Here is a 12,591-nt window from a genome sequence, read left to right as displayed (position 1 = left end):
GCTGCTGTATCCATTCTCATCACCACTTCCTCCATGCACTAACTTCTTCTTTGTTGCTGTATGCTGCAGCCGTGAGTGCCACTTCATCCTGGATGTGTTTGTATAAGTGTGGAGGCTGCTGGCAAGCAACCAAGCTGCTATACGTGCTCTCTGCTTGAAGCCACGCTTGAATCAGATGCTGCCAACTCTGTTGGATGAATACTGTGACACCATCATTCTCTTTAAAATCATGGTACCTTGCTTCCTTTTCTACTTCCAGCATGTGTGCTTTTCTGGTTGCTGCACCTCCATTCTATGTTTTGTTGGATGTCATGCTGGACCGTGATGAATGTGTGCCTTCCTCTCCATCTGCTGCTGCTCGATCACGCTTCCTCCTCTGGACGCTGCTGGACCATGGATTGGTGTGGTTGAGCTGCTGGCCGGAGCTGGACTGGAACGCATCTTCTCATTGCTGAACGTGTTGCTGGAGTTGCTTCCAGCCCCCACCGTGACTACTGCTGCGTGTTGGAGCTGCTGCCACCGTGTCTACTAGAAGAACTGCTCCTCTCCAAGTTGTGGCAGCCATGAACCGTGAAGATCATTCCAAGCTCCATAAAACGTTCAAGGAAAATTGCCAAGTGAAAAGTGGTGGCTGCTGTGATGTTTCTCACTCTCGGTGGCTGTTGTTTTCTTGTGGGCCATATGATATGTTTGTTGTAAGCAAATAATTATGGTTCAACATCTTATCCGCTTCCACGTAGTAAGCAAATAATTATGTAGCAGTAATATTCCATCTGTTTGAAAATGCTTACACGTACACACCTTACATTCAGCCGTGAGTAGTGACACAAAAAATGTGAGAGCTTTCTTTCTCAATAAAAATTACAGATCCATTCCTCCCATCCATGTATGACCGAGGGTTACAATAAAAGCATGAAAATTTGTGTGTGAGGAACTTATTAAGGCCGTGACAACCCTCCAAATGTCCCAACATAGTATCCAATAATTTTTCTTTAATTAATAATGCAATTAATTAGTCTCAAATAATTCAAATTAATTAAAATAAGAATTTCTGATTAAATTATGCATAATTAGCAAAAACGGAAAAATACTGGACATTTAAGCACAATTCCCTGATTAATTATAGCACAATAAACTAAGTGAAGTGTAGAAAATATCTACTCATCAAAATAGACCACACTTAGCCTTTTGCACTCCTGGGCAAAATCAATTTTCAAATCAGGGAAATAATCAAAGGACATAGGGAAGTGACACAAACTCAGCACACAGAAAACAAAGACTCACAAGGAAACAAACCTATTTACAAGGTTCTCAAGAAATCTGGACAAATAAAAATAGTAGACAATATCTATCACAGAATCAAGGAAAGCAGATACTCACAGAAATTAATCCAAGCAATTCAAAACATGGTAAAATAATTAATCAGCTTAAGAGGTGAATTGAAAATGACAAAACCTCACATATGCACTATAGTGTTTCTCTCAAGTGTCTAGGGTAAATAATAATATCAGCTCGATGTACTCAAGAAAACAAACACAAGCAGACTTGGCAAGGCTCTAAAATCAATACTTAAAGCATATGCATGTTCAGATCCAAAGGTCTTTTTAGGATAAAATGGGGCCAAGGACAAGGGAGGATAAAATATAGATAAGTAGCTGTAGCTCAGAAGAAATAGAGGAGCATGGGGAACAAGTGTAAGCACAGTGAAATAACACCCAAACCTCTAATTCAATCCTCTTATTGACTCCCTTATTCTCAAAATTATTTTTCATTCATTTTTTTTTTCATTTTTTTTTTAATTGTAAAATACACACATATTTATAAAAATGAAACACGAAGAGGAACCAACTCGCCAATTCACTAGAATCCCCAAGGAGACCACACTTGTTCCCAAAACACTTCTAAAGCTCCAAAATTCTCTAAGGTTAAGGTAATCATGATTTTTCACTTAGGGCTAGTGTATGAGCTTCAAAACAAATAAATGGGTAAAGTATAGGCTCAAAAGGGGTTATCAATGGATAATAACAAGGTTGGCTTATTTGGCTAGAGAGGTTCAAGAAAAAAAAAATGCCTTTGTCAATTCCGATCATGCATATCAATCAAGTATATCAACAAGAGTCAAGCCAAGGCATATGTGCAAGTAATCAAGAGACATATCACACACAAGAAAGAACATTAAGTGGCTCAAATCTTACACAGGGTATTTTGTGTTATAATCAATTCAACCTCTTACATATCATAATTATCTTTCCATGCAAAGAAAAAACATAGATTTCATACCATAAGTATCAGTCAAATGAAGTGAAAGATAAGTCTACAACTTAAATAAAATCCAGAAATCAAGAGAAAAATGTAAAGTTTATTGCACACAAAACACACTAAAAACAACTTAAAATAGAAAAAATTTAACACACAAAATACAAACTAACAGAAACTAAATACAAACTAACAGAAAAATCAGAATTTCCCCCGAATAGACCACACTTAAATTACACATTGTCCTCAATGTGTTCTAAGCATACATCAGCAATCAAAACACGAAACATATCAAGGACAAGTGCAATAAAAGATAGGAAAAATGGGAAGAAATTTTAAGTAACATCCATCAGTAGATGTTATCAGTGACATCCATCAGCAGATGTCAAAATCACCTAGCACCCCTCAGTAGATGCTAATAATTTTTTTTTTTTATTACAGTTTTTTTTTTTTTTTGAAAAGGGATATGACCGGTACTGTGACAACAGTCTCGGTGACAACGACCGGAACTGTTGCTACAGTGGAAAGCATTTGGCGATAAAAGGGTACCTCCTCAGCGTCAGAGCGCCATTTCCTGACCTAGCCTCTCTCTCTGCTCTCCTCTCTTCTCTCTTCTCTCTTCTCTCACTGCTCTCTTCTCGAGCGTCTGGATCTGCGAGGAAGCTCTGTCACCGTGCCATCTGAAGAGTCCGAGATCAGCGAGGAGCTCCTCTGCCAGCCTACTACTCCAGGTAAGTTCTCTGCACCTTGGATCTCTATTTCTTCCTTTTCTGCTTCTCTGCTGTTATTACCATCCTGCTTTCCTGCTTTCCATTTTTTTCTTCTCTGACCTCTTGCCTGCTCTCCCTCTTTTCCATTTTCCTGCTTTCCTTTATTTTTCTTCTTCTGCCGATCTATCTTCTTTCCTTTCTTTCCTCCCTTTACCGCTTTTTCTGCTATTATTACCTTCTTGCTTTCCTGCTTTCCTGCTTTATTATTTTTTTTTTAAAAGAAAAACACATAAAACACAACTGTCAAAAACGTAAGGGGTATATAGGCTGGAAACCAGACGTTAATCTCCCTTCGATTGAAGGTATTGCAGAGACAATCGGGTAGAACAACGCCACGTACCCCACTAAAAAAAAAATAAAACATACAAACTTAATATACAAGAACAATATGGACAAGGACAACTGGACAACTGGACATAGATCCGTTAGGACCCTTTTGCAAGGACCGTGAAACAGATCTGAGACCAGACACTGAAACATCAAAGACAGACAGGACAAATAAATCTAAAAGGAAACAAGAACAAATAAAGAAAACACAGAACTAATCTAATTTTTTTTTTTGTAATGCTTTTTATTTTTTAGATTTTTTTTTTTTATTTTTTTTTATTTTTATTTTTTTTAGTTTTTTTTTTTTTTTATGTTTTAGAATATGATGAGCGAGATGGAAATCGAGAGATACACCAGTCAGCGGTGGCGTCCAACAGATGATCAGGTCAAGATGATGACCAACATCTTCAACTATGGGGTCACTCATCCAAGCCGAGCGCAAGTCGTCGAGATCACGTCTCGACTGAGGACCTACGGAGATGCCAGCGAATACAACGTGCACTGCTGGTTCAACAATCACGGCAATCGGGTCAGGCGCTGGCAAGCGGAGATAGACCCCACTGGCACTCAGTTTTCACAACTGCCGCTATACATGTACGGTAAGAGCTCTCATCAGATCTCACTTTTTATTGAATATATTTTTTTTTTTTTATTATTAACAATTTTTTTTTTGTTTGAAAGAAAATGGCTGGGTGGTAATGAGGGCACCGAGGCTGTTGGACCTCTTCCCCATTCCTATCATAATCGACCCAGAAACAGAGATTCCTCCGCCTCCGCTCGTGACTTTTCGTACCAGAGCTCCCTCAACAGAGCTCTCCCTTAGACCACCACAACCAGCTCGAGAGTTCTTTCGATTTTAAATTTTATGTTTTTTTTTTTTTTTTTTTTTTTATTATTATGTTTTTATTGGCCAAGTGTGGCCAGAAAAAGGGTTGTAATATGAACACTTTTTTTTATGTTTTTATGTTTTTTTTTTATTTGGCTTGTAATATTAACGATCAGAAATGATCGACCCCCGAACAACTTTATTTTCATCTATATCTACTGCAATTTTATTTTCAGATCTGATAAATTTCCAATTTTCCATTACTGTAATTTTTGCATTGATGAATGAAATATTTTCTTAGTCTAAACAATTTTTCAATCAATAATCCGTATGAAGACTAAGAAATTATATTTACAGTGAAGGAAAATAAGGAAAAATAAGATCCGAAGTGAAAATTTTTATTAGAATGAAATAATAAGATACTGAGGGTCGAAATAAAATCAAGGAATACGTAAAACAATTTTTGAAATTTTTTTTTTAATTTGAAAACTAAGAAAAGAAAAAAAATAATAAAAATAAATAAATAAATATCTATATCAGAATACATAATTGGCACACTTAAAACAAAATATTTTATCACAAAGTTTTTTTTTTTTTTTTTTTTTAAATATTTTTAAACTTTTTTTTTTTTAAATAACAATCCGAAAACTAATAAAGAAAATTAAGAATTCTCCCCTAATTCGCAAACTAAGAAAATTAAGGGAAGAAGGAACAAGAAAACTCTCCTGGTTATGGTGGCAGTTGCCAAACTTGGATTATCAGGGAGATGTCTTTTGCCTCAGGATCCAGCGATGAAATTTTGAGGAGAAACTGCTTCATCAATATTGCCCTGTCATTCACAACAAGATTTTTCTTCTTTCTTTTCACAGCAATCTGTTTCGACAATATCTCTCCTTCATTAATCATGCATTCCTTACTGTCAGCAACTGCATTTTCTTTTAACTCTGCATTCTTGTCCTCAAACTCACATTTAATAGCATTTGTAATAAACTTAGAGTCTGACTGTAACACATATTCAATTTCAGCACAAATGGAGCAAGAACCAGATTCGCAATCACATTCAAAATTTTCAGAAAACTGTGTTAAATCAAAGTTTAGTCCTGACTCTATAAAATCATCAGATTGCACAATTTCTCTTTCAAAATCAATATTGACGCAACTTTTACCAATGGGTTCAATGGCTGACACTGATTTAAAAATTTTAGATTGGTCAATCGAATTTGTATCAATATCAGTCATAAACCCTATAGAATCAATGTGCGTCAAATCACATGCATTTGAATGTGTAGGCAAATCAGGTAAAATTGGAATCTCAGGTTCAGAATGAACCTGTTTTTGCTCACTGAGAAGTTTCTTACCAAACTCCAAGTTATCAGCTGCATCCTCAGGGCTATCAGTGTCAGAATGCAGAACAAGCTGCTTAGGTTCTTCCTTTGCTACCTCAATTGGACTTTCACCAGCCAGCTTGCAGAGCAACTTCCTCGCTTCTGTTGGGGTCATATCCATCCAACATCCACCAATAGCTGCATCCACAAGTATCCTTTCATTGTCTAGGAGTCCTTCATAAAAATAAGTCAAGAGCAAATGCTCTGGAATTTGGTGGTTTGGACAAGTTGTGCAAAGCCTGTTAAACCTCTCCCAATAATCTGCCAGGCTTTCTTCTTGAAACTGCTTAATGGCAGTGATCTTCATCCTAATGCTGGTCACCTTTGCTGCTGGAAAGAACTTGTCGAAGAATTTTTGTTGTGTTTCCCGCCAACTATTAAAAGGATACCGGTATATGAACCAGTCTCTTGCTTCATCTTGAAGGGACATGGGAAACATTTTTATCAACACTGTCTCCTTTGAAACACCAGCAGGCCTCATAGATAAACACACCAAACTGAACTCCTTGAGGTGCCTGTATGGATCTTCATGTGCCAACCCATGGAATTTGGGAAGACTTTTGACTATCTCATACATCCAGTCTTGAGAATCAGTCATTTCTTCTATTGTAGTGCAAAACCTGTCTCAGACTTGGACTTCCTCTTCAAACAAAGATTGTACAGAAAGAAATATACAGAAACATAACATGGAGGAAAACTAATATTTTTTTATTTTATTTTTTTAATTTCAGAAACAAGAGCTAAATACAACATACAACACATGTTTTTTTTTTTTTAAAATTAACAAAACAAAACTCATACGACACGCATGCACAAAACAAAACATTACATCACAACACAAGATAAAACACACCAACAAATATTAACAAAAGAAAAACCTAAAACATATATCACATGTACACAAAAACACACATAACAGAAAACAACAAAAGACCCAAAACCAAACCGTTATTGGTCCCCGGCAGCGGCGCCATTTTGATGCGCGGGTCGCACCGCACACAAAAGTTGATTGCACGAAAATTTATGCAGTATATTAACTAGGATGTGACTCCTAGGTCGTCTCACAAGGACCAATTATGTGGTTCAGTTTCGGATCAAATACGAAGTGGGGGGTTTATGAAAATTTGGTTTTTGGTAAGGAAAAATTAAATTAAAACTGGAAATTAAATAAAGCAGAATTAAAAACACTGAAATAAATTTTAAAGACTGTAAAAACTAAATGGTAAAAGACGGTAAAAATAGAAAACATAAAATTCATCAAGAATTGAAATTAAAACATGGGAAAATTAAACATATAGAAAACGTAAAACATTAAACGCAAAAATAAAAGCATCAGTAAAAACATACCGTAAAAATAAAACTAAAATGGTAAAAACGAATTTAAAACAGTAAAACAAATTTAAAACAGTAAAAACGAAATTGATACAGTAAAAATGAAAATACAGTAACATAAAAAACTGAAAATAAATCTGGAACAGTAAAAACGAAAATACAGAAAAACACAAAATACAGAAAATAATAAATACAGAAAACAGTAAAAACAGAAAACAGTAAATTTTGGAAAATGAAATTACAGCAGCACATAATTGAAGTAAAAACAGTAAATACAGAATTATAGAATCCAAATAAAAAAAATACAGAAACAGTAAAAATAGAATACAGAAATACAGTAAAACAGTAAAATACGTAAAACAGTAAATTGTAAAATATGAAAACAGAAACAGAATTACTGCACCAAAATATAGAAAACCAAATTACAGTAAATAATTTAAAGTGAAATAATTAACAAAAAGAAATTAATGTAGAAAACATAATTCACACATTTAATTATAACAGAAATTAAATTACAGCACCATTAAAATACAACAGTAGAAATTAAATTACAGAATCAAAATATAATAGTTACAGAATTGGAAATTCAGAAGATTAAATCAAACTGAAATATATTACAGCAAATAAAATTGGAACCTATGGTGCTAAACCGTAAAACCTGGTACTGCCGTGATCTTCCCTTTTTGTACTGTCCAGCCAACTGTCCAGCCAACTGTCCAGCCAACTGTCCAGCCCTCTGCTGGTCTTCTTCTCCCATGCAGCCCTTCAGGGCCTCCACACTCCAAACTCTGAAAACCTTCTCCCCCTGATTTTTATCAATTGTCTACGTGCCTCTGGCCTCCTCCCTCTCTCTGGTTTTTTATTCTGGTAATATCCCTGTGCATATCACTTAGAATGAAAATGCTAAAATGGGGTCCTCCATAATTTGTGTCCAACGTTTTTCTCCTCCCCTCTGGACCGTGTATTTACAGCAGCCTCTCCATGTCACCTTACACCCAACTAAAAGAAATAAAACATGGTGCCCACTTTTTGTCCTTTTCCTCCTTTCTTATCACCATATTTTGTTTTCCTACGTACCAAAATAAATAAAGGCATCCATTCTCATATTTCTGAAAAATGAATCCAAGTGAAGCCTTCCCAATAAGCTGCAGTGCGTGCGTGACTTCACCTACTCCCATTTAATAATTTACTTCATTTCCCAAACAAACCCTGCACCCATTTCTTCAAGGCAAGTGAATTGACTTCTTCATTCCAAAGCCAATGATACATGCTGATGTGCTTCTCTGGGACGTTCCAAAACAACAAGGGGCCTTCCATCTTTTTGACTTCCTTCAACCAATTAATCATCACTTGTTTTTGTCTTTTTTCCTTCTATCATTTTTTTTTACTTTCACCACCTCATGGACGTCAAACAAGGGCCCTCCATTATTGAAACACCATTTCTTCCAAATGAAACCAGCCATGCTTGGACGTTGCTTGCTGCTGTATCCATTCTCATCACCACTTCCTCCATGCACTAACTTCTTCTTTGTTGCTGTATGCTGCAGCCGTGAGTGCCACTTCATCCTGGATGTGTTTGTATAAGTGTGGAGGCTGCTGGCAAGCAACCAAGCTGCTATACGTGCTCTCTGCTTGAAGCCAAGCTTGAATCAGATGCTGCCAACTCTGTTGGATGAATACTGTGACACCATCATTCTCTTTAAAATCATGGTACCTTGCTTCCTTTTCTACTTCCAGCATGTGTGCTTTTCTGGTTGCTGCACCTCCATTCTATGTTTTGTTGGATGTCATGCTGGACCGTGATGAATGTGTGCCTTCCTCTCCATCTGCTGCTGCTCGATCACGCTTCCTCCTCTGGACGCTGCTGGACCATGGATTGGTGTGGTTGAGCTGCTGGCCGGAGCTGGACTGGAACGCATCTTCTCATTGCTGAACGTGTTGCTGGAGTTGCTTCCAGCCCCCACCGTGACTACTGCTGCGTGTTGGAGCTGCTGCCACCGTGTCTACTAGAAGAACTGCTCCTCTCCAAGTTGTGGCAGCCATGAACCGTGAAGATCATTCCAAGCTCCATAAAACGTTCAAGGAAAATTGCCAAGTGAAAAGTGGTGGCTGCTGTGATGTTTCTCACTCTCGGTGGCTGTTGTTTTCTTGTGGGCCATATGATATGTTTGTTGTAAGCAAATAATTATGGTTCAACATCTTATCCGCTTCCACGTAGTAAGCAAATAATTATGTAGCAGTAATATTCCATCTGTTTGAAAATGCTTACACGTACACACCTTACATTCAGCCGTGAGTAGTGACACAAAAAATGTGAGAGCTTTCTTTCTCAATAAAAATTACAGATCCATTCCTCCCATCCATGTATGACCGAGGGTTACAATAAAAGCATGAAAATTTGTGTGTGAGGAACTTATTAAGGCCGTGACAACCCTCCAAATGTCCCAACATAGTATCCAATAATTTTTCTTTAATTAATAATGCAATTAATTAGTCTCAAATAATTCAAATTAATTAAAATAAGAATTTCTGATTAAATTATGCATAATTAGCAAAAACGGAAAAATACTGGACATTTAAGCACAATTCCCTGATTAATTATAGCACAATAAACTAAGTGAAGTGTAGAAAATATCTACTCATCAATCATATGAAAAATCCCATCCTCATTTAAAGAAGAATCATAGGAAGGAAAAGACTTTTAAGTGCTTTATGGAAATCTTCAAGAAATTGGAGATTAAAGTTCCTCTAATTGAGACACTGCAACAGGTTCCTGGTTTTATCAAATTCCTGAAGAAGTTCAGTAGAAAGAAGAAAAAGAAGAAAGAACTTGAGTTTTATTGGGTCAAGCTAGTGACGTTAAAAGAGCGCTTGCTGGGAGGCAACCCAGTGATTTAAGAACTTTTAATTTTTGGTTTGGTGATGTAATTTTGAACTTTTGGGTATTTTTGTTTTTGTTATAAGTTTGTTACAGGGTTTACATCTACTGATGGATGTTAGGCGGAAGAGTATCTACTGAAGGATACTATGTTTGTTGATAAGTGCAAAAAAGTAGTTAATTTTCATATGGAATTTTAGCACTTATGTTTTGAATTGAGTACATTTGTGTCAATTTTCCTCAATCTAAGAAAGATGAAATGTAATCACATGTTTCTGAGTTGTTGAGTGAAAGGAAATCATTTGATCCCTAGTTTGTTTACATTTCAGGTGAACTAAGAGAGAAGAGCAAATCCTGCAACATTTCGCCCAAGCTAGAATGATTTCGCTTAAGCTAGACTTGTCCAGGAAGCCATTACCTTAAAAGTCATTCTCGCTTAAGCGAGAATATTTTAGCTTAAGCGAGAATGATTATCTTCTCCAAGAAGTTTCTTCTCGCTTAAGCGAGAATAATTTAGCTTAAGCGAGAATTCGGGCAGTTTATATACTTACGAAGCATAAAGAAAGAAGGGGGAACGGAGAGATACGGAGAAAGAAGCACCCAAAGAGTTTTTCTTCCACTTTAGTTGTAGGATCTTCTTCTTCATCTCTTAGAATGCTAATGGCTATTATGAGTGGCTGATCTCTTCTCTTGGGATTGAATGTAATCGATTCGAACTCGGATGTAATCTGGTGATATTTATATATAGCATTTCTGTTTTTATTCAACATTGGTATCTTTGTTCTGCTCTTAATGCTTGATTCTACCTGATCAATAGTTTCATGAATGTGGATTTTAGACTTGACTGGAAAGTATTTCTAAAACCCTGATCTGAGCAAGAATACTTGATATTCTGTGATGCTAGGGATAGATTTCAGTTTATCAATTGCTTATAACACTTGAATATAATGCTGGATAGTTTGTTGGATATGTGAGGAATCAATATTCAAGGAACTGATCTTATGAATTTTATATGCGAGGAATCAATATAAATGACTTTTGTGTGTTGCATCAATGTTGGTAATTTCAGTTGCTATATGTTTGTATTCATCCAGATTGCAGACGAGTGAGATAGATGAATTCAATCCCAACTTCTCATATTAATCTTCGTTAAGTTATTTGTTACTTTCACGCAACGTAGTTTTATTTATCAACATCAATCATGAATCAAATTGAACATCCTCGTATATATACTGTTTGAGATAAAAATTTATCTGTTTAATCGAAACTGTTCCTCGTGGGTTCGACACTCTTACTTAAAAATCATTATACTACAGTTGACTATTGGTACGCTTGCCAAAAGTCTAACAAGTATTTTTGGCGCCGTTGCCGGGGAACAGTTTCTTTTGAATTTTTAAAAAGTTATCTCATCCAGCTTTGTGAATATTTTTTTTCTTAATTAGATAGTTTATTTTATTTTCTCATTTGCACTAATCCTTGCTTGAGCTGTTTTGATTTATGTTCTTAAGAGGTCAGGTTTCTAAAGATCAATTAGCATTTGACCCAGAGATAGAAAAAACCGCTCGAAGAAGTAGAGGCAAAAACAAGAAGAAGCAAGGAAAAACAACGGAAAAATCTTCCAATACTTCCATCACACATCAGGAAACAGAAAACATGGCGGAAGAAGGACCAAATCCACCTAGAAGAACACTTGGAGACTATGCTATGCAACAAGGGCCAAGATATTTTTCTAGCATAGTAATACCGCCCACCACCAAAACTTTGGAGATGAAGCCAGCTTTCCTTAGCCTAATCAGTTCTCATCAATTCACTGGAATGGATAATGAAGATCCATACATTCATCTCTCTACATTCTATGAACTGGTAGGAACTATGGGATTTGAAGAAGGAGATCTTGACCATGTATATATGCGTTTGTTTCCTTTTTCTTTGACAGGTAGAGCAAAGGAATGGCTTAAATCACATCCTAACCAGAGTCTGAACAAGTGGAGTGATGTAGAAGATAAATTCTTGAACAGATTCTTTCCACCTTCTCGTTACATTAAGGCAAAAGCTGATATTTCTACTTTTAGGCAAGGACAAGATGAACCATTCTGTGAAGCTTGGGAACGATTTAATTCTTTGTTGAGGAGATGCCCCAATCATGGTTTTGAAGATATTGCTCAACTGAATATTTTCTGCAATGGTCTGAGGCCAGACACCAAAATGATATTAGATGCAGCGGCTGGAGGAACAATGATGTCTGTAGATGCAGAACAAGCAACAAGAATCATTGAGGCACTAGCATCTACAGACCATCAAGCCCAACATAACAGACAAACAGTTCAGCGGAAAGGAATTCTTGATCTCAGCACTACAGATGCAATTTTAGCTCAGAATAAAATTCTGACTCAGCAGATGGAAGCATTAACCAAACAGATGGCTAACTTACCTGAGCAGTTAAAAGCAGTACAATCTTCTCCTAGTCAACAACCCATGAGATGTAACATTTGTGGAGGTGACCATCCCAATGGTCATTGTTCATATCAAAGTAGCCCACAAGAAGGAGAAGTTCAATATGTGAGTAATCAAGGAAGATCAGGGAATTTCTCTAACAACAATAACTTTTCACAAGGATGGAGAAACAATCAAAGTCAGAATTTTGGATGGAAACAAGATGTTGGTCCTTCAAATAGACAACCTCCTTATCAGCATCAACAACAAAATCCTTCTGTGTATGAAAGAACAACCAAATTAGAGGATACTCTAGAAAAATTCATGCAAGCTTCTATGATCAATCAGAAAAATACAGAAGCTTCAATCAGAAATCTTGAAACA

At 36.4% G+C, this 12,591-nt stretch overlaps 1 non-coding gene across 1 annotated transcript; it reads right to left on the bottom strand.

Annotated features, from left to right (window-relative positions):
• Positions 1-11,818: 11,818 nt before the first annotated feature.
• On the bottom strand, positions 11,819-11,924 carry LOC128196053 (small nucleolar RNA R71). The gene has a single exon (XR_008248153.1). It is a non-coding gene; the product is annotated as a small nucleolar RNA R71 (small nucleolar RNA).
• Positions 11,925-12,591: the final 667 nt, after the last annotated feature.

The sequence above is a fragment of the Vigna angularis genome, chromosome 3 (assembly GCF_016808095.1).
Source record: "Vigna angularis cultivar LongXiaoDou No.4 chromosome 3, ASM1680809v1, whole genome shotgun sequence".
Lineage (NCBI taxonomy): Eukaryota > Viridiplantae > Streptophyta > Magnoliopsida > Fabales > Fabaceae > Vigna > Vigna angularis.
The sequence above is the reverse complement of the archived record's forward strand: the minus strand, read 5'-3'. Positions and strand labels throughout refer to the sequence as shown.